This window comes from Choloepus didactylus, chromosome 17, assembly GCF_015220235.1.
Source record: "Choloepus didactylus isolate mChoDid1 chromosome 17, mChoDid1.pri, whole genome shotgun sequence".
Lineage (NCBI taxonomy): Eukaryota > Metazoa > Chordata > Mammalia > Pilosa > Megalonychidae > Choloepus > Choloepus didactylus.
In genome coordinates, this window is record NC_051323.1 from 40,426,004 (window position 1) to 40,451,941 (window position 25,938).

The window sequence follows — 25,938 nt, forward strand, 5'->3', positions numbered from 1 at the left end:
GAAGGCATTTCCAGAGCTCACACTGCTCTTGAAACCAGCTGCACATATCCCTTCAGGCAAGTCTCTATCACTGCTTAAAGCATAAATGATGAATTCAACTCAATCCCATTCAAACACTGTGATTACCTACTACAAAGAATACCAACTTATTAAGTGCAAATACTATGATTTCTTTGCCTGTGGTTAGTTCTGGAACATTACTGCTCCCTAGAGAGCTATGATCCTCAGGTGTACTGGGTCAATTTCCCCTTTCCAGACTCTAATAGTTGAAAAAAAAAGATTACCAATAGTTGGTTTGCAACAGTGAATTTTCCCTTAACTTTTTTCATAGATACCATAAAATGATCAACCAATAATTTTCTTTCATTTTTTGGCTGGGTACAGTGTATTTTACTGATAGTACATGACAAGATAGGGTCTCTAAGACCCTCCCTTTCTGTAGGGGGTCTGGGATGGAAACTGTGTCATGGATGGGAAATTCTCAGTGTCAGAGAATTGATAGTGCAGGGACTCTCCAGCCGCTGACTGCCTCTCTCTTCCTCTAGTGCTATTGCTAGGGTTGGTAGTCCATAGGATTCTTACTCCTTGGAGTACTGGGGACCATAAGGTCCACCACTCTATTGCTGTAGTTAAATCCATTGTCATACCAGGAAACGAACTTGAACTTGGCAAATGGTTGTTAAGGGAAATACTAGCTCCAGCATCAATTGTAGAAGAGTGCGTGTCACTCAAAGTCACAGGAGACAAATTGGTCCTTAGTGTAGCCTGGGATGTACCTTTAGCGAGGCCCTCTGATGCCTGCTTCACCACCTTCTTGATGTCATCATGTTTGGCTACTTTCTCCAGATGGCAGGTGAGATCCATAATACACATGTTGGAGGTTGGGGAAGTGGAAGGCCATGCCAGTGAGTTTCCCATTCAGCTCAGGGATGACCTTGTTCAGAGCTTTGGCTGTGTCAGTAGATGTAGAATATGCAGGAATGATGTTCTGGGCAGCTTCGTAGCCATCATGCCACAGTTTCCCAGAAGGCCATCAGAGTCTTCTGGTTTGCAGTGACTGCTTGGACTGTGGTCATGTGCCCCTCCATGATGGCAGAGTTCTCATAGAAGATCTTGGCCAGCAGGGCCAGGCAGTTGGAAATGCAAGAAGCATTGCTGATAGTCTGGAAGGAGTTGTCATACTTGTCACAGTTCATGCCCTTCATAAACACGGTAGCATCAGCAGCAGGAGCAGAGGTGATGACTCTTTTGGCTCTATCCTTCAAATGAGTCTCAGTCTTCTCCAAACTAGTGAAAATACCAGTGGACTCCACGTAGTCAGTACTAGCATCACCCCATTGGATATTAACGGGATCTGGCATCTGGAAGATAAAAATGGCCTTCCCACTGTTGATAAGCTTCCATTCTCTGGCTCGACTGTGCCTTTGAACTTCCCATGGGTAGAATCACTTGGAAACATGTAGACCATGTAGTAGAAGTCAATGAAGGGGTCACTGATGGCAACAGCCACCACTTTTCCTGAGTTAAAAGCAGCCCTAGTAACTAGGCGCCCAATACAGCCAAATCCATTTACACTGACCTTCACCGTAGCGTCTAAGGATGTGCTTGGCACTGCATGAGCAGATGTGGCTGTCTGTCCAATGGGGAGGAGCAAAAAGCCCAACCACTAGTTTTGTAGTTAAATATACAAGCTCTAAAATTATGAATATGAAAATGACAGATAGACAAGAAGGGCATGGTTGGCCACAAAACTTTTCCGGCAAGTGGGAGATAGTAGGGAATAGAAGGACTTGATTGGCAAATGACCTTCCACTTTGTAGAAAAATTTATAATAGGGCATTTTAAAAACCTGCTCTACTGTTGATTTTAAAGGCAAGCTTGACTTCATCACAAAAGAATTTACATTTACCATAATAATTTTAGAATATTATAAAATCTGTCAATAGAATTAAAATCCAAACACAAAGTTTCTTCACTTTTTCAAGAATTTCTTCCTACCTAGCCTGTAATTCTCCCATCCTTTCCCAATGTCATCCCTCTATACCAGATTCCTTCCATGAGTATTCAAATAATAGCTGTCAAATTTTAAAAATATAAAACAAAGTAAAACCTCCTAACTCATACCAAGACCCCTCATTTCTTATAGCAACCATCACTTCACTCTGTTGCTTTTACAGTGAACTCCTCACAGTGTTTCCTCTACCCACTGCCTCTATTTCCCATCTCCAGTTCACCCAACAACCTCTTGTCCTGGGCTTCTGTCTAGACCACTCTCCTGAAACTGTTTTTTTAAAGCCCTCAATGATAATGAAAGCTATTCCTAATTAATACCTTCCAATAATCCATACATTGAAGCCTTTTGAAAGTCCTGTGGACTGTAATTCCACAATATAACCCAAATCCCTGTACTTTTCTCCATCTGTACCACATCTGCCTGGTCATAACTATCATTATCTGTTCCTTGGAATTCCACTAGTCTCTTCGTGGTCTCTCTCTTCTACTCTTTTCTCTAATCTTTATGCAATACAGAGGTCTCTTTAAAGTATTATTCAAATCGTTTCTCTTCTTTGCTTAAAACCCTTGAGTGCCTTTGTTTTGAGCTTAGAATTAAATCTAAATTCTTTGTCATATCCTATGGGGCTCTATGTGATCTGGTCCCTGTCTACCTTCTGGTCTCTTCTTATACCAAAATGCTGTCTGTTTCCTATGTTCTTGTTACAGCAGCCTGATACCATGCTTATCCCAAGTTTAGGTCTCTAAACTAACTATTCCCTCTTCCTGGAATGATTTTATCCAAATATTGCCCTGGCTCCCTGCCTCATGTAACTCAGGTCTCAACTGAGGTATCATTCCCAGAGAGGCCTTCCCCAAAGTCCTAATATTAAGGAACTCCTCTTCACTATCCCAACTCCCTCTTGATCTTAATGTTCTATCAGTTAGCCCTATCTAATATTGTCTTGTTTAGTTAATTAGTGATAACTGAAATCTTGTCTTTCCTCTTCACTTCTATAGTCCCATTACCTGCAAAAGTACCTTGTTTATGATGAGTTTAAATAAAAGATGGTTGAATGATTGTTATTGAGGAAAAGAAAAGTCATCCATATTGTCAACATGGTGATTTATTTGCTCTCAATATCCCTAAAATATATCTCAAGCTCTTGAAAGTAAGATCTAGTTTTTGTTCGTTTGCTCCTTGTGATGTTTCCATTATTCCAATGCTTAGAGAATAGTAGGCTCACAATAAATATTTGTTTAGAAAAACAGTTGACAACATACTAGCTCCTATCTGTCATCCATCCATCCATCTATCTATCTAATCATCTATGTATATCTATATAATCTAATATATATATTTATGTATGTGTGTATATATATGTATGTACGTATGTATGTATGTATGTATCTGCCTAATTCCATAAAATTATATTTTGGCTCATATTATGAGAATCCCATTTTGGGAACAGACAGACGTTATAATGCTAAAGTTTTGAAATGCTAGTCTTGAAATTGACTGAAGCAGACTCTAAATAGAGAAAATTTGAGATTACTCAGAGATTGCTGGGTTCTCCTTTATTCCCTGTCGTTTTTTTTTTCTTCTCTCCAATTTTTCTTTTTGAATGAGAGTAAGCAGCATACAGCATGTTACTCTTATTACTATTTACTTTTAATATTCCATATGCAATCCTAATATAAGTTATCAAATACCTTCTTAACTGTTTCTTATAGGTGGAGTTTTATAAATCTCATCAAATATAGCTGCTACCCTTTTACTTAAAATCTCTAATAGTTCACTTAAATAAATGGAATGGATGATGCTATTTCTTACTCCTCTATCCATACAGACATCACTAACCAGTTTTGTCTTTATTCTTTTTGTTGCTAATCTTTGAAGTAGTTTTATGTTTCTCAGTCCAGGGTTCCCATCAACCTAATTAGCAACTGGATTGTTGTTTATACAAGTTACAAAATCTGGGTATCCTCCTGAGTTTCCTTAACTTAGTTATGCATTTAAAAAAAAAATAATGGCTTTATGAAGCCATCAATTTGGATTTCTCCTTATTTTTTTCCCAGCAACTTCTGTGAGCTACCATTAGGAAAATATGACTTAGCAAAGCTCATGGCTATTTGGGAACTAAATACTAGGTAGTAGCCATTTCATACTATAACCCCCTCCTCCCACACAGAACTTGGTAATTAATAGTTTTTGTTCCTTCCAAATTCTAATTATTCAACCAGAGCATAATGTCTTAGAATGAGTGAGCAAATTGTGATTTGCAGACTATTTTTGAATGGTATATTATCTTTCTTTAATTTTTTTTAAATGCAATTTTATTGAGATATAGTCACACATCATATAATCCATCCAAAGTATACAATCAATGGCTTACAGTATCAGGATATAGTTGTGCATTTCATCACCAGAATCCATTTTTGAACATTTTCATTACTCCAAAATAAGGATAAAAATAGAAAAGAACATCCAAAACACCCCATACTTATCCCCCTTATTATTTGTATATTTTTGTCCTTATTTTATTACTCATCTGCCCATACATGGGATAAAAGGAGTGTCAGTTACCAGGTTTTTACAATCACAAGGTCACACAATAAAAGCTTTATAGCTATACAATCATCATCATGAATCAAGTCTACTGTATTACAGTTCAACAGATTCAGGTATTTCCTTCTATCTATTCTAATACACTAGAAACTAAAAAGGACTGTCTTTTTAATGCCCAAGAATAACCTCCAAAATGACTTCTCAACTCGATTTGAAATCTCATAGGCACTGAAACTATTTTCTTTCATTTCTTTCCCCCTTTTTGGTTGAGACAGCTTTCTCAATCTCATGATGACAGGGCCAGGCTCAGCCCTGGGAGTCACACCCCACGTTGCCAGGGAGACGTACAGCCCTGGGAATCATGTCCCACCAATAGGGGAGAGGATAGTAGGTTTTTTTTTTGTTTTTTTTTGCAGAGTTGGCTGAAAGAGGCCTCATCTGAGCAACAAAAGAGGTTCTCTGGGGGTAACTGGTAGACATAATTATAAGTAGACTTAGCTTCTCCTTTGCAGGGATAAGTTTCATAAGGCAAGCTCCAAGATCAAGGGCTTGACTTATTATGTTGGGAGTCCCTAATGCTTGCAAGAATATCAGGAATTCCCCAAGTGGGGAAGTTTAATATTTCCACATTTTTCCTCAGTCCTGAAACACGGCTTTGTAAATACCTTTTTATTTTCAGCCCAAAATACTCTGGGATGTATCAGGGTATTACGTTAACCCATACACAATAACAAGATCTCATTCCCTATTCTAGGTTCCATGTAATTATGTTATTTAAATAAACTGACCATACAGATTAAATTGGAAAGTGTGATGCAGAGAATATAAATTTTGTACCAAATAAACATATCTTAAGTAAGTTAAAACTTAGGAACAGATGTGACTGCCGTAAGAGCTTACAAACTAGGAACCTTTACAAACAGCCTTATTGAACATTCTATACTCTTCATCGTCAATTGCCCAATCTCTGCCCACATTCTATCCCCTGATAACTTGTGCTCTCAAATTCAATTTTCAGCATTTGCTCATTGGAGATTATATTAGTGAGACCTTACAATATTTCTTCTTTCATTTCTGGCTTATTTCAGTCAACATAATGTCTTCAAAATTTGCTCACCTAGTTGCATGCCTCACAACTTCAATCCTTCTTGCAGCCACTCAATATTCTGATGTATGTATATATACCATAGTTCGACCTTCTGTTTACCCATCGATGTACACTTAGGCCACCTCCATACATTGCAAATCATAAATACTGCCACCATAAACACCAGTTTGCAAATGCCTATTCACTTCCCTGCTTTCAGTTCTTCCAAGTATATACCAAATAACAGGCTTGCAGAATCATATGGCAACCCCATACTTAACCTCCTGTGGAATCACCGCAGTGCTTCCAGAGGGGTTGTACTCTTCTACTTCCCAACTAACAGTGAAAAGATATATCTCTCTTTCCACATCTTCTTCAGCACTTGCATCTTTCTGTTTATTTTTTAAACACCATACAATTCATCCTAAGTGAACAATCAGTAGCTCCCAATATAATCACATAGTTATGCATTCACCACCACAATCTATATGAGAACATTTCCATTTCTTCTGCAAAGAAAGAAGAGGGAAAAAATTAAAGAACAAAGAATTAAAAAGAAATAAAAAGGTAAAAAGGAGAAACAACAACAAGAATCCTAACCACCACTACCCCCACCCCACCACCACCACACTACCACCCCCAGTATCTCCCTCTATTTACTTTTAGTTTTGGTATATTGCCCTTCTTACAGTTAATGGAAGAATATTGCAATTTTACTGTTAACCCTAGTTTGCATTGATTCCATTTTCCCATATGCCATCCCATTTTCAAAACTGCAATCTTTACATTCATTTGTTCTCCCTCATGTAAAAACTTCCTTATAGTTGTACATTTAATCACCATCATTGTCAACTCTAGATTTTGCTAGGTTACAGTCCCAGTTTTTATCCTCCTTCTTTCCTTCTGGTGTCATACATGCCCTAGCCTTCTTCTTTCAACAATACTTACACTCAGTTTTGTTCATTATACTTAAAATATTGTGCTACCATCACATAGTTTTGTGCTTCCCATTTCTGGATCTTTACATAAATCCTGTTGAACATTCTGTACTACTTCAGTGTCAAATACCCAATCTCTACCTGTGTTCTTGACTTTAACTCTCAGAGTTGCTCATTATTGTTAGTGCATATTAGTGAGACCATACAGTGTTTGTCCTTTTGTTTCTGTCTACTTTTGCCCAACGTAATAACCTCAAGGTTCATTCACATTGTTGCATGTGTCATGATTTTATTCCATCTTACAGCTGCATGGTATTTCATTGTATGTATATACCACAGTTTGTTTATCCACTCATCCATTGATGAACATTTGGGCTGTTTCCATCTCTTGGCAATCATGAATAATGCCTCTATAAACATTGGTGTACAAATATCCGTTCATGACCGAGCCTTCAATTCCTCCAAATATATACCTAGTAATGGGATTGCTGGATCGTATGGCAATTCTATACTTAGCTTCCTGAGAAACCACCAAATTGTCTTCCAAAGCAGTTGCACCATCTACATTCCCACCAACAGTAAATAAGTATACCTCTTTCTCCACATCCTCTCCAACATTTGTAGCTTTCTGGTTTTTTGATAATGGTCATTCTGGTAGGATGAGATGATAGCTCATTGTGGTTTTGATTTTCATTTCCCTAATAGCTAGTGAAGTCGTGCATCTTTTCATATGTTTTTGTATCTTTTCATTTGTATTTACTCTTTGGAAAAATGCCTGTCCATGACTTTTACCCATTTTTTATTTGGATTGTTTGTCTTTTTGTTGTTGATTACAGAATCTCTTTATATATTCTGGCTATTAAACCCTTGTCTGATATGTGGTGTTCTGGTTTGCTTGAGCTGCTCTTATGCAAAATACTAGAAAAGGATCAGCTTTTTTAAAGGGGATTCATTATGTCACACAAATTTTTAGTTCTAAGGCCATAGAAGTGTCCAGACTAAGGCATCAACAACTAAAAGAATCAAATATTTAGGAATAAATTTGACCAAGAATATAAAAGACCTATACCCAGAAAACACAAAAAAATCGCTAAAAAAAATCAAGGAAGGCCTAAATAAATGGAAGGACATACCGTGTTCATGGATTGGTGTGAAAGAAGGGAGCTAACTCCGTCACTCTGTTCCTGCAAGAAATTCTTTATTGGCTTTTTAGCACAGGATTATATAGCATAAGCATTCTTTGGGCTATGTAATTGTTTTTCCCGTTTCTCCGGGCAACCACGTTTGTTCTAAAATCACAAGACTAGCATGTTTACAGTCTTCAGGTGCAAGCTTGAGGACAATATTAATCTCAGGGAATGATCTCTTCTGAACCAGGTGTGAAAGCAGGGGCACGGAAGGAGCCTGGCATCATTCTCTAACTTAGTTGCCTGCCGTCAGGTGCACGACACCTCAGCACTTGCCTTCAGGCACACAATGCCTTGGCACCTGCCCCCAGGCCCACAATGCCTTGGTGCCTGCCTTCAGGCACACAAAGTTTTGGCCTTCTCCTAACCTGGTGCCTGCCTTCAGGCACACAATGCTTTGGCCTTTTCCCAGCCTGTTGCCTGCCTTCAGGCATCCAATGCTTAGGGAGCGGCCTCACTGACTAACTTGCCAAGCCAGGGAAACTTCCATGCCCCCACAGATTGGAAGACTAAATATAGTTAAGATGTCAATTCTACCCAAATTGATTTATAGATTAAATGCAATACCAATTAAAATCCCAACAATTTATTTGCAGAAATAGAAAAACCAATAAACATTTTTATTGGAAGGGCAGTGTGTCCTGAATAGCTAAAAATACACTGAGAAAGAAAACTGAAGTGGTAGACTTCACATTACCTGATTTTAAAGCATATTACAAAGCTACACTGGTCAAAACAGCATTGTATTGGCATTAAGAGTGGTATATTGATCAATGGAATCAAATTGAGTGTTCAGAAATAGACCCTCTCATCTATGGACAATTGACCTTTGATTAGGCAGTCAAATTGACTCAACTGGGATAGAGCGATCTCTTCAACAAATGGTACTTGAAGACCTGGATATCCATATCCAGAAGAATATAAGAGGACCCCTATCTCATACCTTCGGGATCATGCCATCTGCAAACAGCAAAATTTTACTTCTTCCTTTTCAATTTGAATGCCTTTTATTTCTTTTTCTTGCCTAATTTCTTTAGCTAGAACTTCCAGCAAAATGATGAAAAACAATGGTAACAGTGGGCATCCTTCTCTTGTTCCTGATCTTACAGGGAAAGCTTTCAGTTTTTCCTCATTGAGTATGATGTTAGCTGTGGGTTTTTCTTATATTGCCTTTATCGTGTTGAGGAAATTTCCTTATATTCCTATCTTTTAAAATGTTTTTGTTAAAAAAGTATGCTGAATTTTGTCAAATGCCTTTTCTATATCAATCGTGATGATCATGTGGATATCCCCCTTGATTTATTGATGTGGTGTATCATATTATTTGATTTTCTTGTGTTGAACCACCCTTGCATACCTGGAATAAAACCCACTTGGTCATGCTGTACAATTCTTTTAATGTGCTGCTGAATTCAATTAGCAGATATTTTTTGAGGATTTTTGCATCTATATTCATTAGAGAGATCGGTCTGTAGTTTTCTTTTCTTGTAGTATCTTTGTCTGGCTTTTGTATTAGGGTGATGGTGACTTCATAGAATGAATTAGGTAGGTTTTCCTCCTCTTCAGTTTTTTTGAAGAGTTTGAGCAGGGTTGACACCAATTCTTTCTTGAATGCTTGGTAGAATTCATTTGGTCCTGAACATTTCTTTTTGAAGAAGTTTTTGATAACTATTTCAAATCTATTTACTTGTGATTTGTTTGCTGAGGTCTTCTATTTCTTCTCGAGTCAGTGTTGGTTGTTTTTGCTTTTCTAGGAAGTTGTCTATTTCATCTAAGTTGTCTGGCTTGTTACCATATAGTTACTCATATTACCATCTCACTATCTCCTTTCTCTCTTAAGGATCAGTAGTTATGTCCACATTCCCATTTCTGATTTTATTTATTTGCATCTTTTCTCTTCTTTCCTTGTCAGCCTACCTAAGTGTCCATTGATTTTATTGATTTTCTCAAAGGACCAACTTCTGGTTTTGTTGATTCTCTATTGTTTTCATGTTCTCAAATTCATTTATTTCTGCTCTAATCTTTGTTACTTCTTTCTATCTGTTTGCTGTTCTTTCTCTAGTTCCACCAGGTGAGCAGTTGACTCCTCTATTTTTGCTCTTTCTTCTTTTTTAATATAGACCTTTAGGGCAATAAATTTCCCTCTCAACACTGCCTTTGCTGCATCCCATAAGTTTAGGTATGTTGTGTTCTCATTTTCATTTGCCTTGAGCTATTTACTGATTTCTCTTTTAATTTCTTCTTGACCCAGTGGTTTTCTAAAGAGTGGGATGTTTAGCTGCCATATATTTGTGTATTTCCCAGCCTTCCACCTATTATTTATTTCCAACTTAATTCCAGTTGGAGCTGAGAAAGTGTTTTGTATAATTTCAATCTTTTAAAATTTATTGAGACTTGCTATTTGACCCAAAGTGTGGTCTAACTTGGAGAATGATCCATGAGCACCGCTATTTTGGGGTGCAATGTTCTGTAAATGTCTGTTAAGTCTAGTTTATTTCTCATACCATTGAAAATCTGTTTCCTTATTGATCCTCTGACTACATATTCTATTGATGAGAGTGGCTATTTAAGTCTCCATATATTATTGTGGAGGTGTCTACTTCTTCTTCAGTGTTGTCAGTATTTGCCTCATGCATTTTGGGGTGCTCTGGCTTGATGCATAGATATTTGTGATTGTTATGTCTTCTTGATGAATTGTCCCTTTTATTAATACACAGTGTCCTTCTTTGTCTCTTTTAATTGTTTTACATTTGAAGCCCAATTTATCTGATATCACTATAGCTGCCTCTTCTCTTTTCTGCTTGTTGTTTGAGTGAAATATCTTTTTCCAGCCTTTCACTTTCAAACTATTTCAGTCCTTGGGTCTAAAGTTTGTCTCTTGTAGACAGCATATCAATGAGTCCTGTTTCTTTTATCCATTCTGCCAGTCTGTGTATTTTTACTGGGGAGTTTAATCCATTAACATTTAGTATTATTACTGTAAGGGCAGTACTTTCTTCTACCATTTTGTCTTTTGGATTTTATATGTCACATATTATATTTTTGTGTGTCTTCTACCCTTACTGTTAATCTTCATTTCTATACTTTACTCCAGACCTCTCTCTCCTTTCTTTTTCTACCTGTCTGTAGTGCTCCCTTTAGAATTTCTTGTAGAGCTAGTCTCTTGTTCACAAACTTGGTGTCTGTTTGTCTGAAACTATTTTAAACTCTCCCTCATTTTCAAATGCATTTTTTATTGTGAATGTTAACATATATACATAACAGTGATAACTTTTAAAGTATGACTTACCAAGTAGTTAGAGAACAAATTTCAAAGAATTTCATGGGTCACAGTTCCAGAACTTCAGCTATTTCCATTATTGTGAAATATAACATACATACAGAAAGGTATTAACTTTTAATGTACAGCTCAACAAGCAGTTATGTAGGTAATTTCAAAAATTTTATGGGTTGCACTTCCATAGTTTCAGTTCTTTCCTTATTCTGCAATAAAGGGTATGTAGAGAAAGGTGAATACTTTCAAAGCACAATTCAATGATAGCTATAGAGCAAACTTCAAAGGATGTTATAGGTTACAGTTCCACTATGTCATTTACCTCTTTCCAGCTATTCCAATACTCCAATATCTAAAAAATATATGTATTTATATAAAGTTTCAGTATTCCTAGACCTTTGTTAAATCTTATCTAGTTTGTTGCTACCCCTTCCTCTCACTTAATCTCTTTCTCCATCTTCAAGGGTTTCTAGGCAGTGAGCACCCTAGCTTGTTCATATTGAAAGGGGGTGTCAACAGTATGATATAGGGGGCTGCATGTTATTGTTGTTCTTAAAGAGGTTGTTGCCTCTGTATTTTAGGACTTGTCTGGCATAGGAACATTCTGATGGATTTAAGTTTCCAAGAGATAAAACATTGTAAGTGAATATTTTATAGAATCTCAGGTAGTGGCCTAGGTATTTGGGGAATTCTTTTGGTAAGAGCATGGTATAATGTGGCCATTTGTTATGTCTGGCTTGAGCGTGCATAACAGGAACCTCCAGGATAGCCTCTCAACTCTATTTGGGATCTCTCAGCCACTGTGACCTCAGTTTGTGACCTTTCTTTTTTCCCCCTTTTAGTCAAGTGTGCATTTTCAATTTCCCTCCTTTTTGAATGACAGTTTTGCTGGATATAGAATTCTTGGTTGGCAGTTTTTCTCTTTTAGTATCTTAAATATGTCATGCCACTGCCTTCCCACCTCCATGGTTTCTGCTGAGAAATCCACATATGGTCTAAACAAGCTTCACTTGTTTTGTGGTGGGTGGCTTTTCTCTTTTTGCTTTCAGAATTCTCTCTTTGTCTTGACATTTGACCAATCTAATTAGTAAGTGCCTTGGTGTAGGTTTACTCTGATCTATTCTGTTTGGAGTATGCTGTGCTTCTTGGATCTGTAATTTTATGTCTTTCATAACTGTTGGGAAATTTTCAGTGATTATTTCCTCCATTATTCTTTCTGCCCCCTTTCCCTTTTCTTTTCCTTCTGGAACAGCTATAACACATATATTTGTGTGCCATGTTGTAATTCAATTTCTTGAGACCCTGTTCATATTTTTCCATTCTTTTCCCTATCTGTACTTTATTGTAGGATTTCAGATGTCATATCCTCTACTTCACTAACCGTTTCCTCTGCCTCTTCATATTTGCTGTTGTATTTCTTCATTGTGTTTTCATCTCTTCTATTGTGCCTTTCATTCCCAGTTTCTTCTTTATATCTTTCATCTCTTTTGTCACATTTTCCTTCAACTCATTGTTTTAATTTAGAAGATTTCTTTGAACATTTTTAATTAGTTGTTTCAACTCCTGTATCTCATTTGGAGTATTCATTTGTTCTTTGAACTGAGCCATATCTTCATGCTTCCTGGTATGATTCGTGATTTTTTGCTGGTGTCTAGGCATCTGATTTCTTAGATTTATTTATTCTGGAAGTTGTTTTCTCTCTTTTATCTAGGTTTTCTTGTTGGCTGGCTTTGTTCTCTATCTGTTCTTTGACATTTAGTTCAACATTCTAGACCTCTAGTATAGCTTCTGTTTAATTGATCAGAATTTTAAATCTCTTGTTTTTCTAATTCTTGCCTGTCTATATGAAATTTCATTTGAGGATGGTGTCTCCAGATAGCTCAACCCCAATCAGATTTTCCCAGACAAGACAGACACAGGACTCAAGAAAAGGGTGTAATCAATATCAGGGTTTCCTGTGGTTGAGTCCCAGCAGGGTGCTTGTCTTTTCTGTGAAGCTTCTTAATTCTGTGCTTTTATATCCTGCCCAGCAGGTAGCACTTGTCAGCCTGCCACCCCCCACTGTTGTAAAGTGGTACAGTGCCTTTAATTCTCAGCAGACCCTGTCCCTGCCAGGAGCATGATTGAAACAGAGACTGAGGCAGAGGGAGAGTTTAAACTGTTTCTGTTTTCCAGCCCCTGGTGTCTAAATACTCTGAATGAGTGCTGTCACTTTTGCTGGGCCCTGACCCCCAACCCCCTTTCTTGGGGAAGATATGACCTTCAGGGAATTATCTGCTTCACCTGGCTAGTTATTTTCTCTCTCAGACATTCCTCAACTCTGACCTTGCCTGGGCAGTGCTGACAACTAAAAATACCAGCTGCTTTCTTTATGCTAAAAAGTAAAAACAAAAAAATACTTTTCAGAACTGGCTTCGCCAATAAAAAGCCAAATTTGGTACCTGGCCCCATGTGCCCCTTTTCTTGGGGCACAGCCCATTTCTAGTATTCTGCACTCAGCCAACTCCAAATGCCTCTCTCTCTTTTTTTTTTCCATCAGCCCCCACTCCTCTGCTGGAGAGAGACCTCTGGGTTCCTTTCATGCTTTCTCCAGGTTTATCTATGCTCAGAGTTTGTATTCAGCAGTCCAAATTTGTTAATTAAATCCACAATTGAAACTTAGTTCAGCTACCTTCTCTTGGCCCTAGTAGAGACTGCTTCTTTTTTTCATGGGGAAGTGATTCCAAACCAGCCTGCCATGCTAGTGGGGTAGGGGTTCCAGGCCCCATAGATTGTGAGACTTTACTTACAGTTCTGCACTGTGGTCTTGGCCCTTCTGCCCATTCCACACTGGTGTATAATGTGTTTCTGGTCACAGAAGCCCCCCAAGCAGTTGTTCCAGACAGTTCCTGGCTATTTACTAGCTGCCCTAGAGGTTGAAAGAAGTTCCACACCTCTCTACCCCACCATCCTGTCCTGCCTTCTCTGAATGGCATACAATCTTTGAATCTTAGTTTCTTCATCCTTAAATGTCAATTGTATTAAACAGTAATAACTGTGATGGCTTCCTGTATTTAAGTTCAACCTCAGCCTGGATACCAGCACCTTAAAATTGTGTGGTAAATCTGTATTTAGTACTCCAAATTTATTGTTCTTCTTCCTTTTCCTCTCTACTGTTATTGTATATCTGAAAGTTCTTCCTCACTTCATGCCTCGAATGTCTTCCTATACTTTACAAGTAGATTTAATTTAGAGTAATTTCCATTTATTAATAATTTCTCCTCTCTCTTTATCCTCTAGCATCAAAACTTACCTGCTCTGGGCCTTCTTTTAGACCCTTGACAATATGTAATAAATATATCTGTACACTATTGTTGCAAACTATTTAAATAACTATTTGGGTGGGCATTTGGATTTTAAACTTTACTCCCTTCCCAAATAAGAACTGCTTACAATAATTTATTTCTTTCTGGGTTATAACAATATTGGCTTCCAGATATCTAGTCAGATATTTGTCTTTTTAAGCTGTGGTTGTCAATACCTGAGTTGATACCTGATCTTTCTCTTTCTGGACCCTGAGGGAAAGGGGGCAGATGCATAGGGTTCAGAGTGTTTACTTTCCAGCTGCCTCATTTCAGAGAGACTTATGAGCAAGTGAGGGCATGGAAAAACTTTGCTCCAATTGGGAGACCCTAGGACAGTCCCCAGATGATTGTATGCCTAAGCAATGCAAATCAGTGAGGGCTGCTTAAAACAATTTCATTTGAATGGAAGCCGTATTGTTAAAATCTCTCAAAGAGTCTCTGGGATATCATTAAGAGAATAATATTTTAAGATATTATTTAGATTTTTTTTCATAAAAGACAACAAAAATGTAATACCCTGTTTGTGCCCCATCCCCCAAAGCAAGAGTGGAGACCAGGGGAATTGCCCATTTTCCAGACCCAAAGAATAGACCTGGAACTATATATATAAAACATTATACTAGGATAGGCAAGATTGTGAAGATATAAATCTGTTTGCTGCTGTGCAACCATTTTAGTTTCCTAGAATGCTAATAAATATAGTAGGTTGGGGAGGAAAAGCTTTTGACAAGGAAGCTTTCATCAGAATCCTTAAATCTATATCAGTGCCAGATGGTGGACAAGTATCTTCCATTACCTATGTGTGATGCAAGTGAATGAACCAGAGCATTTGAGCCTCCCCTGTCTACTTTCTTCACTCCATATTTCCAGCTCTCTTCCCTTTGGGGATGAGTATTTATTCTTCTCACTCCCTGAGCTTTCTAATCCCAGTTTCCACCCCTCACCCATGCTGGCACACACTCTGCAAAGTCTGTGATATAGAAGTGTATATATCAATTAAGGCTTATTCATATAGGTTTGTGACCTTTTCCAGGTATTTACATTTTAAGTGTTTTATATGTAATTCTGAGATCAGATGTTTGCCAGATACTTACAGCTGCTTTAGAAAATAAAAGAGATCAAGAAATTGGGCTGGAGATCAGATGAAAAGAGGAACCTCTGTTTCTTAAAACTGAAACTATTAATTTTATGGTAAGAAGCTGACTTTGAAAACACAAGCTGAATCTCTCCCCTTTTCTTTCTTTCACCTTCTTTAAATTCTCCATTTCTTGGTATTCCCTCTGTTATGGTCTTATTCAAATCTTAACCAAGACCCAGTGTAGTCATAGTAATAGATTCAAAACTTTCCTTGCTCTACTCTATCCTTTATATTATGATTGGGTATCCTTTTCAAAAGCACACTCTGTGGTGGGCACTCGTGGGGAAGTCATGGACATTACTATAGTCATCTCCTACCCCTGGCCCACTCCCCACTTTTCTATTGCATGCAGAAGTTTCAATGTGTTTCCATTCTTCAGCCCAGGGAAGATGTTAGGTTTAATGGAACTGCCTGACCTTATCTTAAACCCAGAAGGGAACAAACAGTTCCAGGTTCTTATCAAGGTGGGAACACTCAGTGGCAGGGTCCCCTCCGCCTGGGTTGCATAAACACCCTAGCCTTGGGCAGTACAGAATTATGCCTTATCTCAACATGTGGCGCTACCATCCACAGACCCTGACCCAAGCAGTTGCCTCTTTGGAAGACCAACCATGATGGGGTCTCTTCCCCTGCTCTTTTGCACCCTTTGTGCTGTGTAACTATTAAGCAGTCATTTGCTGAAAGTCTTTGTTGTGCCTAAACTATGTTTCCATGATTGGTATATAGCAATTCACTCCATAGGAACTCAGGAAGTACGGGATATTGAAAAAGTCAGGTCATTAGCCTTCTTAAAGTCCTTCAATGCCCTCCTATCACCTTCTGGATAAAATTTTAGATACATATCTGAGACATTTGGCCCTGGCAGTTTTTTCTCCTGACACATCTATTACCACTTCATGCTTCAGACCAAGCAAATCTGATTTTTCCCAAAGGAGCCAGTGCTCCCATGTCTCTATCTCAAATGCATGAGGGAATATGCACTGTTTTTAAAGATCATTAGGTGGGGATATGAGAAGATTTTAAGACAGTAGCAAAGCCTAAAGCAAGAAACTGTTTCCAACACAAAGATAAATCAGAATGAATTTCCCAAAGAAGATGATGTATTCTGAAGAAAACAAATCACCAGTTAGGACACATGGCTTCTAGTAATCAGATTTGCACTTGTCATAATATGAGAATGAGGTGATATGTCTTCTGCTCCATCAGAATAATTTTAACAATGAAGTTTTAAATTATTTAAATGTACATGAATTATCACGGATCAAAAACATCACAATAATTCACTTAGAGTGTGATCAATGCGGAGACTGCTAGTGCTAATGGTAAATTTAAAGACAATAATGCCAACCATTACGGAAAATAAAAAGTTGGAAAAATGATGTAGAATCACAATCCCTTTACACATTGAACAAAAAGTAGTTGTAATTGACTAGACTACTCCCTTGAAATAGCTTCTTTAATACAGCAAGCAAGTTGCTACAATTAATAATGAAATTTATAACACTGGTCCTGAAAATATAGACACATATAAAAAAATTACAAAAATATTTTCCCAGCTAAAGTAGTAACCACACAGACAATAGTAAAGATGATGATAGATGACTCATTAAATACATAAATTTATATTGTCTGAAATTATTCAGCAAAAGGCTAAGGACTGTATTTATTAAATGTGTGTTATATATAACTAATTTTAAAATATGTTCATCATTTAATTTTGACATTAAACCTATATTATAGGTGTTATTGCCACTATTTCACAGAGAAGGAAATTAAGAATAATAGAGTTTAAGTAACTTTTCAAAGAAACATGGCTGGTGAGCAATTTGGCTTGGATTCAAGCCAAGAATTGCTATCCCTAATCTCAAAATGCAGATAAAAATAAATATCTTATAGGGTTTCCGTGATTCTCAAATGAGATAGTGTATTAAAACTGTACATCACAACATTCATTTCACATTAAATGTTAAAAGAAAAGATCCTTTTTACCTAGTTTCAAAGATATTTCAGTAGGTCAAGTGTTTCAACAGTTTAAAACAATAATCCTTGCAGATATCATACATATGATAAATTTTTACTTAAATTCTTTTACCTTGGGTTTATACATTTTAGGGGCTCTAAGGGCTAGAGCAGAAACAGCTGCCTGCTAGTGGGACTTGTGGAGCATTGGAAAGCGCATGCCACAGGTACAGGCATTCAATTAAAAACAAAACTAAACATCCAGCTGTTCAAACAAACAAACGAAAAAACATGCGCTGAAGGCCAACAGTTTGAGAACTTGACGTACTCGCTCAAAAGCAGTCAGGGTCCCAGTTAACTCAGGCTAGATAGAATCCAGAATAAGAGAGCTATACTCTTATCTCTTTCATCCTAAAAGTTAACCCCATCTGGTGCAGGTAGGTGACAATAAAAATGTCTGTAACCTCTGGTATTTAGTCATACTTCCTTTGTTTCCCAATGATCAGCATCTCTCAAGCAAGAGTGATGGGACAAAAGTAACAGCTAACTTAAGACCACACAGTAATTATCCTATGTGGGATATGTGAGGGTTAATTTTTTGTGTCAAATTGGCTAAGTTATGGTGTCAAGTTTTTTGGTGACACCTTCATGTTGCTATGCAGGTCTTTTGTTATAGGATTAGCATCAATAATCAGTTTTCTTTAGGTAAAGACTAGTCTTCAAAATGTGTGTAGGCCTCGCCAATCACTTGGAGGTCTTAAGAGCAAAGAACTGAGCATGGCAGAGAGAAAAAGATATTCTGCCTCAATACTTCAACTCTCCTTGGAATTTCCAGGCTGCTGGCCACCTCTGTAGGTTTTAGCCTAGAGACTCCAACATCACTCTCACCAAGATTTCTACCCTGCCAACCTGCTCTATAGATCTTGGATTGCCAAGCCCCAAAATCATAGGAGCCAATTCCTTTAAATACATAAATACATACATACATACATACTTACATAAATACACACACATACACAGAGAGAGAGACATACACATATATCCTGTTGGTTCTGTTTCTCTGAAGAACACTGACTGATCTGATACAGGACCCAATCATTTTCTCTGCTTTGTAAATTTGGACAGATGCAGAGACAAAACTTGATCTTTTATAAGCATTTGAGAAGAATGACAGTGTAGAGTTCGGACTTGAGTTGATGTAAGGACATTCCAGTTTCAGAGAAAAGCTGAATATAAGGGAAAGCAAGAGCTGCAGGTAAGCAGCTGGAAGAGAGATAGGAAGAAGAAAGGACACAGAGAGAGAGAGAAAAAAAAAGGCAGAGATCAGAGATCAAATAGTCTCTCAGAAATGCAGAGATAACTCTGGCTCCAATATTTCTAATGCCAATTTCCTTTAAGTCCAGCTGTACAGTAACTTCAATATTACATTTACATGAGATGTCTGCAACTTTGTAATACATCACTCATTTTATGTGAGTGTATTTGAGTGTGTTTTAAGATCTTTGAACGTAAGGACCCTTAGTAAAGCAAACAGCATTCTCATCCATTTTCCCCATCATTTCCACTTTAGAAAATATGTAGGTTCCCCTTCTCAGGAATTTGCATCATATCTGTGTCTATGCTTAGGATATCTTTCCACCTGATAAACTTCCTAATTTCCAGTGTAATCCTCAGATAGAAAACTGAGGTTTGGTGGGTAGGACATAAAGATTACCTTGAGAGAGACAAAGGTCTCTAGAGATATATAATTGCTTTCTAAAAGCACTGACACTCTTGAACAATGTAATGCTGTTGCAGTTTTATTAAAATATTGATCAAGTTGAGAAATACTTTTTAAAATTACATAATCATATTAACATATGACTGAAAAGATTGTTTAGACTAGATATATTGGAAACTAAATTGAAAGAACTGGCTAGATTTAACATACATTCAGTAAGTGAAATAAACTGGAAAGGGGTGGATTGAATGTAGCAAGTGACCAAAAGGATGATGTCAAGAATGAATACAGGTTGTGGAGTTAAGGATCAAGGAATTGAAGGTATCATTTGTTGAGGTAGTAAATTGGGATGAGAAACAGGAGAGGGTTGTGTGTGTATGTAATGGAGCAGGAATGAGAGTTCATATTTAGTTTTATTATATTGAATATACCTCTGAAATAGCCAAATGATATAATTATGTAGATAGGTTTATAGATCAATTGAGTATTTGGGAGAGAGATCATGTGTGGAGGCATAAATTTGGCAATATCAGATAGATAATTTTAATTTTGATTATGGTGGTCCACCTCGGGAGTAAATGGGTACCAGTAATATAAAGTCCTGGCTGTATATTAGAATCACCTAAAAAATACAATAGCAATACATAGCAACTCAGACTAAATCTGCTGGTGATTTAGAAAATCTGGGCAAAATATTTCTTTAAAAATCTGAAATTATCAGATTACAAAAGCATTGAGGAATTACTGGGTAATTCTAGAGAAAATAAAAAATTCCAAAGAGAAGAGCCCATTTTTTAGGGCCATTATTCCTCTAGAGATATCTGCCAATCCCGAGAGATGTGCAGACATTCTTCATTTTATTGCACTTCACTTTATTGTGTTTTGCAGGTATTATATTTTTTTACAAATTGAAGATTTGAGGCACCCTGTGTCGACCAAGTCTATTGGCACCATTTTTCAACAGCATGTTCTTACTTTGTGTCTCTGTGTCACATTTTAATTAAGATATATACATTGTTTAGACATAATGCTATTTCACATTTTATAGACTGCAGTATAGTATAAACATATATTTTATGTGCACTGGGAAATAATACAAATTCATGTGACTCATTTTATAGCAACATTTGCTTTATTGTGGTGGTCTGGAACCGAACCTGCAGTACTTCTGAGCTGTGGATGTAATTGAGACTGAGAAGCTGAATAGTTCTGAGAAACTAATGGGTTGGAGGACTAAGATTGGAGTTCAGAGCTCACCAAGAAGAGAAGGAGAACAGTTAAATACCCCAGGCTTTTATACAGAACCACAAAGTATTATACCTTAGGTATGAGTGTGAATCGGAAATAATCTTCTCACACAGAGACCAAAGCCGGGTTTTAAATAATCTCAACTACTGATTAAATTTTGATAATTCAGGGTTACTTGCTCATAGCCACTTACCAGAAGCAAGGGAAATTTTGAATCTGGAGTAAAAGTATATCATTCCATTCTTCAAGTTATCTATATATTTTTTAAAGTAATGTTGTCATTAATAAAAAATACCCAGCATCTAAAAGGACAAGAAAATGTGATTTAAAATTAAAAAAAATGTAGAATGTAACACAGACTCTTAAAATATCCAGATTATGGACATATTGAACACTAACTTTAAAATAACCATGCCTAAAATATTTAGGACAAGGATTGTTATAGGGTTCAGGCTACGGACCAAATCTAGCTCACAGTCTGAAGTTTATGGCCCATGACTTAAAAAATATTTTTACATATTCAAAGGGTTATACAAACAAACAAGCAAGCAAGAAAACAATAACAATGATAACACCAAGAAAATTATGAAACAGGGACCTATGAAGCCCCAAAGTCTAAAATATTTATTATCTGGCCCTTTGCAGAAAAAGTATTGTTAACCCCTGTCCTAGGAAATAAAATGAATGCTTGAGAATTTCAGCAGAAAACTGGAAACTCCTAAAAGAGAAGAAGCAAATGGAAATGCAGACAGAGCTTAAAATATACTGTCTCTAATTAAGTACTTAGTGGATGGGTTTAGCAGAAGATGATAGGTAACTAAAGAGAGAGAGTAAGTAAACTGGATGATAGATCAGAAGAGGATAAAGTTTAGAAAGACAAAAGAATAATATATAAGGGAAAAAGAATTTACCTCTTTATAGACATAGATAATTGAGTTAAGTATTCTATATTATTTTTAAACAGAATAGTAAGTGAGGATTGTAGAGGATGCCACCAGAAGAAAAATTGAAAGACATGATAGGTGGTAATTTCCTAAAACTGATGAAAGATATCTAGTCATATATTCAAGAAATCCTACAAACATGTAGAAACCCACAGGCTAGAACAATATCATAAGAGTGCTGAAACAACAGATGCAAACAGAAAATTTTAAAAATAGCTTTATTTTTTAAAAAAGAGAGAATGAATGACAACTGACTTCTCAATGAAGCAGTGGAAGACGAGCAATGGCATGAAGTTTTCAAAGTATGGGAGTGATATGGGAGATTGCCCTCCTCGAATTCATTATATAATTCAAATTTTCCTCAGAAGTGAAGATAAAAGACAAATATTTTAGATAAACAAAAATTGATAGAATTTATCCTAATCAAATCTGCACTTAAAGAAATGATAAAGAGTATTCCTCAGGTGTAAGGACAGAATGACCAAGAAATTAAAGTGAATATTGACTGCATAAACAATAAGAATAAAAATATCTTATATAGTTAAAAAACACAAGTAATTAAAATATATACATCAATAGCATTCAAGTTGTGGGGGGCACACAAATGGAGATAAATACTTATAAAATCATTGCATTAACTGGAAAAGGTAAATATATTACTTATATTAGATGATAATATATAAAGCATTCATGTTATAATGTCTAGGAGACTTAAAGAATAACAGCAGAATATATAACTATCAAACTCATAGAGGAAATTAAAAAGTAAAGTTAGTTATTTCAATGTAGGCAGCAGAGGCAATAAAATGCAACACAGAGTGGGGAAAATATAAAGAGAAAATAAACATAAAAGGACCTTACTGTAAGGAAGGATTTTTTATTGCAGAAATAATCATAAATCACAAAGAAAAACATTGAAAATTTCAAATTCATTAAAATTTTTAAACTTCTATTCCTTAAACAACAGCATAAAAATGAAATGACAAATCACAGAATGGGATAAATTATGATCGACACATAGTAACAAAAGATTACTACCCAGAATATATAAAGAACTCCTTAAATTTAATAATAGAAAGATAAGCAACCCTTATCTTTGGAAAAAATAGGCAAGAGATAAACATGCAATTCACAGAAGAGGAAACACAAATTGTGTGTGTGTGTGTGTATATATATATATATATATATATTTGAATTTAGAAAAATTAATAATTTGAAAAAATAAATATAACCTATAAAGGGATAATGCTTAAGATAATTCTTCTGGCAGAAATGTGCTATTTGTTCACCAGATTGTGTCCTTTTACCTTTTGGGCATACAGTGACTAAATTTATCAGCTACATTTGCCATTAAATGTACCATAAAAATGGGTTCTGAACAGTGGAATGTGGGTGGAAATGATACACACCACTTCAAGGACTGCCCACACCCAACCTCTCAAGCATCATTCTCCACACACTCTCTCCCTTCTCTTCTGTTTGCTTGTGCAGAACCACAAGGTAGAAGAAAACTGTGTTCCTTCATGGAGGAATTCCTGTCCCATATACTACTAACCTGCATTGATAAGCACCAATAGCAAGAAAAAAAATTAATTTTGTCACATCAGTGAGATTTGTAAGTTGTTATAGCAATTAACCTAAATATATCTTAGGTGAGGGTTTATGTGTATGCAAAGTTAAAACATTTGAAATATCAAATATATAATTAGCAAAAATTAGAAAGTTTCAAATACCTAAGTTGGCAAGGATATGGAGCAAATACAACTATTCTATGTTGCTATTTGGGAAATAAATTAGTACAACCACTTTGGAAAACGACTTCGCAACATTTATAAAGTAAAAGATGCATATATCTTACACCCCAGAAATTTCACTTCTAGGTATATATACTAGAAAATTGCTCACACATGTATTCAAGGATACATATACATATTCTTGGCAATATTCTTTGAAATAGCAAGAAATATTTAACAATGAAAAAAAGGATGTAATTTATATTCATATAGAATTAAAAAGAAGATAAAGCCATATCTATCAACATGCAAGTTTCTCAAAAATATGCTGATTAAAAAAACCACTAGTAAAACATATATAATATCATTTATACACATTTTTTAAAATTATAAAACTACTTATTTATACACATGTGTATATATACATATATGCATGTCTATATATGTGTGCATATATATTATATATCTTCGAGACACAGACATATATGATAGAAGCATAAATAAAAAAATAGAGGGTTGGTGGAGATTTGTGATCAGCGAGATATACACACATATCTTGAACTGTATGAGTAATGCTTTTTTTTTTAAGCTGGGGTCAAGAGTCATATATTCTTGATAACATTTTGGGTATCTTAAAAAGATCATAATTTGTTAAATAATGGGATGGCATAAATTTTCCTATCGAATTAATATTTTCATAATATTCAAGGAAATTCAAATGAAAGCAAGAGTTATATAACATTTTTATTTATCAGAATAATAATGGTTTTAGAAAGTGAAACCATGCTTCCTCTCATACATTGTTTGTTGAAAGTGAAAATTTGTTAAAATTATTTGGCAAAAAATTTCAATATGCATGAAGGACATTAATGTCTATCTGTTTACGCATAATTTTATTTAGTATTTGCTCTTTGGAAAGTCCTGTCTAACAAAAATTCTCTCTATGCATATACATTTATATCATATTTTTATTTATAATAGTGAACACTTACCGGAACCTAAATCTCAAAATATAGGAGTAATAAAATTCATTCATATGATAGAATTGTTCAGTCATTAAAAAATATACTAATAGTAAGCAATTTAAAAAGTATAAAACATTTAGAAATGCATATATCATTATTTTTAAAGAAAAATCAAATATATATATTATGTTAACGACTTCATAAAATACAAGTTGAAAGAGGCTGAAAAAATGAGACTGTTAATCAGACTTTCTTTTGGTGCATGAAATTATTGGTGTTATTTTTCCTAGTTTTGTAAAAAAAATTTTCAGTGACTGTATGTCAATTAATTTTATAATTCAGTAAATAGTCCTTCCTTAGTTCTCATTTTTAAACTTGCTGCTCATTCCTCGATTGATTCTTTCATATACAGAGGACCTAACATGAAGGTCCCCTGCTGAATGCTATGAATAATCCAATTTTGCACAGGAAGGTCACTGCCTACATAGGTAAGGAAAGAAGAGAAAACAACAGACAAATTCTGAAGGTATTGCTTCAGAGTGTTTGTGAATTGGATCGTACTTATGTTGATGTAGAAATATGGAAATTAAGAGTTACAATCCAATGTATGTAGGTAAGATTTCATTCCAAAGAACAAAGAACATTAAATGATACCCCAGGAAGTCTCACAGACTCTGAGGAATTTTCCACCCACCAAGTCAGTCCCAAATACTTATAAGCCTAATTTTTGCCAGTGAAAAGACAAGAGACTCTTCTCCCAGGGGGATTTCATATTTATCAAGATCACAAGACTAATGTATAAATTCACATTGCCAAATTATTAAATTATACACATAACTCCCATAAAAATCATAATATTCACACCCACTTGACAATCTCATTTTTAATATCAATGTATTATTTTTCTCTAAGAATGCTCACCACCAAAGGAAGATAACTTTTTGAATCATCAGATGAGTGTCTCATTCTAGACATAGCTATTTAGAAATCAGACCACATTTGAGAACCAGGCTTGTCCACAGCCATCTCACAATATGAATGCTTTGCCTTAAGACCAAAAAACTCACTGTCCATTGGCTGAGGCCACAATTAATATAACTAAGAATATCCTTTTCTTAACCCATGCATAGATGAAAAAGGATCACAACTCACACATTTCCCCCAGACTGACTTTTTTATTTGAATAAGTTTGTATGTTCAAACCAACACTGTAGCTATTCTGTTTCTTCAGTTTACTTTGCATGTCTGTTCTATTTTCTTATAGGTTGATTTTTACATTTTAATTCTTAACAGGGCACTTATTCCCTTATTTTTAATATTTTTCAATGATCTCACACATATAAACTGACAAGAGAAATTTTAAAATATTGTTTTTCTTAAGTAAAATAAGTAAAAATACATCAAACATACAGGTATGTATGTTATCCAAACCTGTCTCTTGGCTATTTTTGCTAAACAAAAAAAAAAAAAACCTGAAAATGTTGACAGCTGCTATTTCGAGTTACCTGGTGAACATTGGCATCTTCCACACTGTTTACAGATTCATAGGGACTGACAGTCTTTGTAGAATGTGTGAATGACTCGCTTTGATTCATTATGAAAACTGACAATCAGAGAACAAGTTGTTAAGGTTTGTGGGGTGCAGCAGTAGTATACAAAGCTAGAGATAAGTTTTTAAAAGTACTAAAAAAATTGACCACCATTGATTCTGAACCAAAGAATTACAGAGAATCTAGATAATTTGAAATTTTCAGTAACAAAATAAGACAGCAGCCCTGTCTTGGCCAGATGACTGGTTTACTATAGTCAGATGAACAGAAAGTCCATATATATCTAAATA

The 25,938-nt window shown here is 35.8% G+C and overlaps 1 pseudogene; it reads right to left on the minus strand.

The window, feature by feature from the left end:
- Positions 1-553: 553 nt before the first annotated feature.
- On the minus strand, positions 554-25,693 carry LOC119512093 (annotated as a pseudogene).
- Between the last annotated feature and the right edge of the window lie 245 nt (positions 25,694-25,938).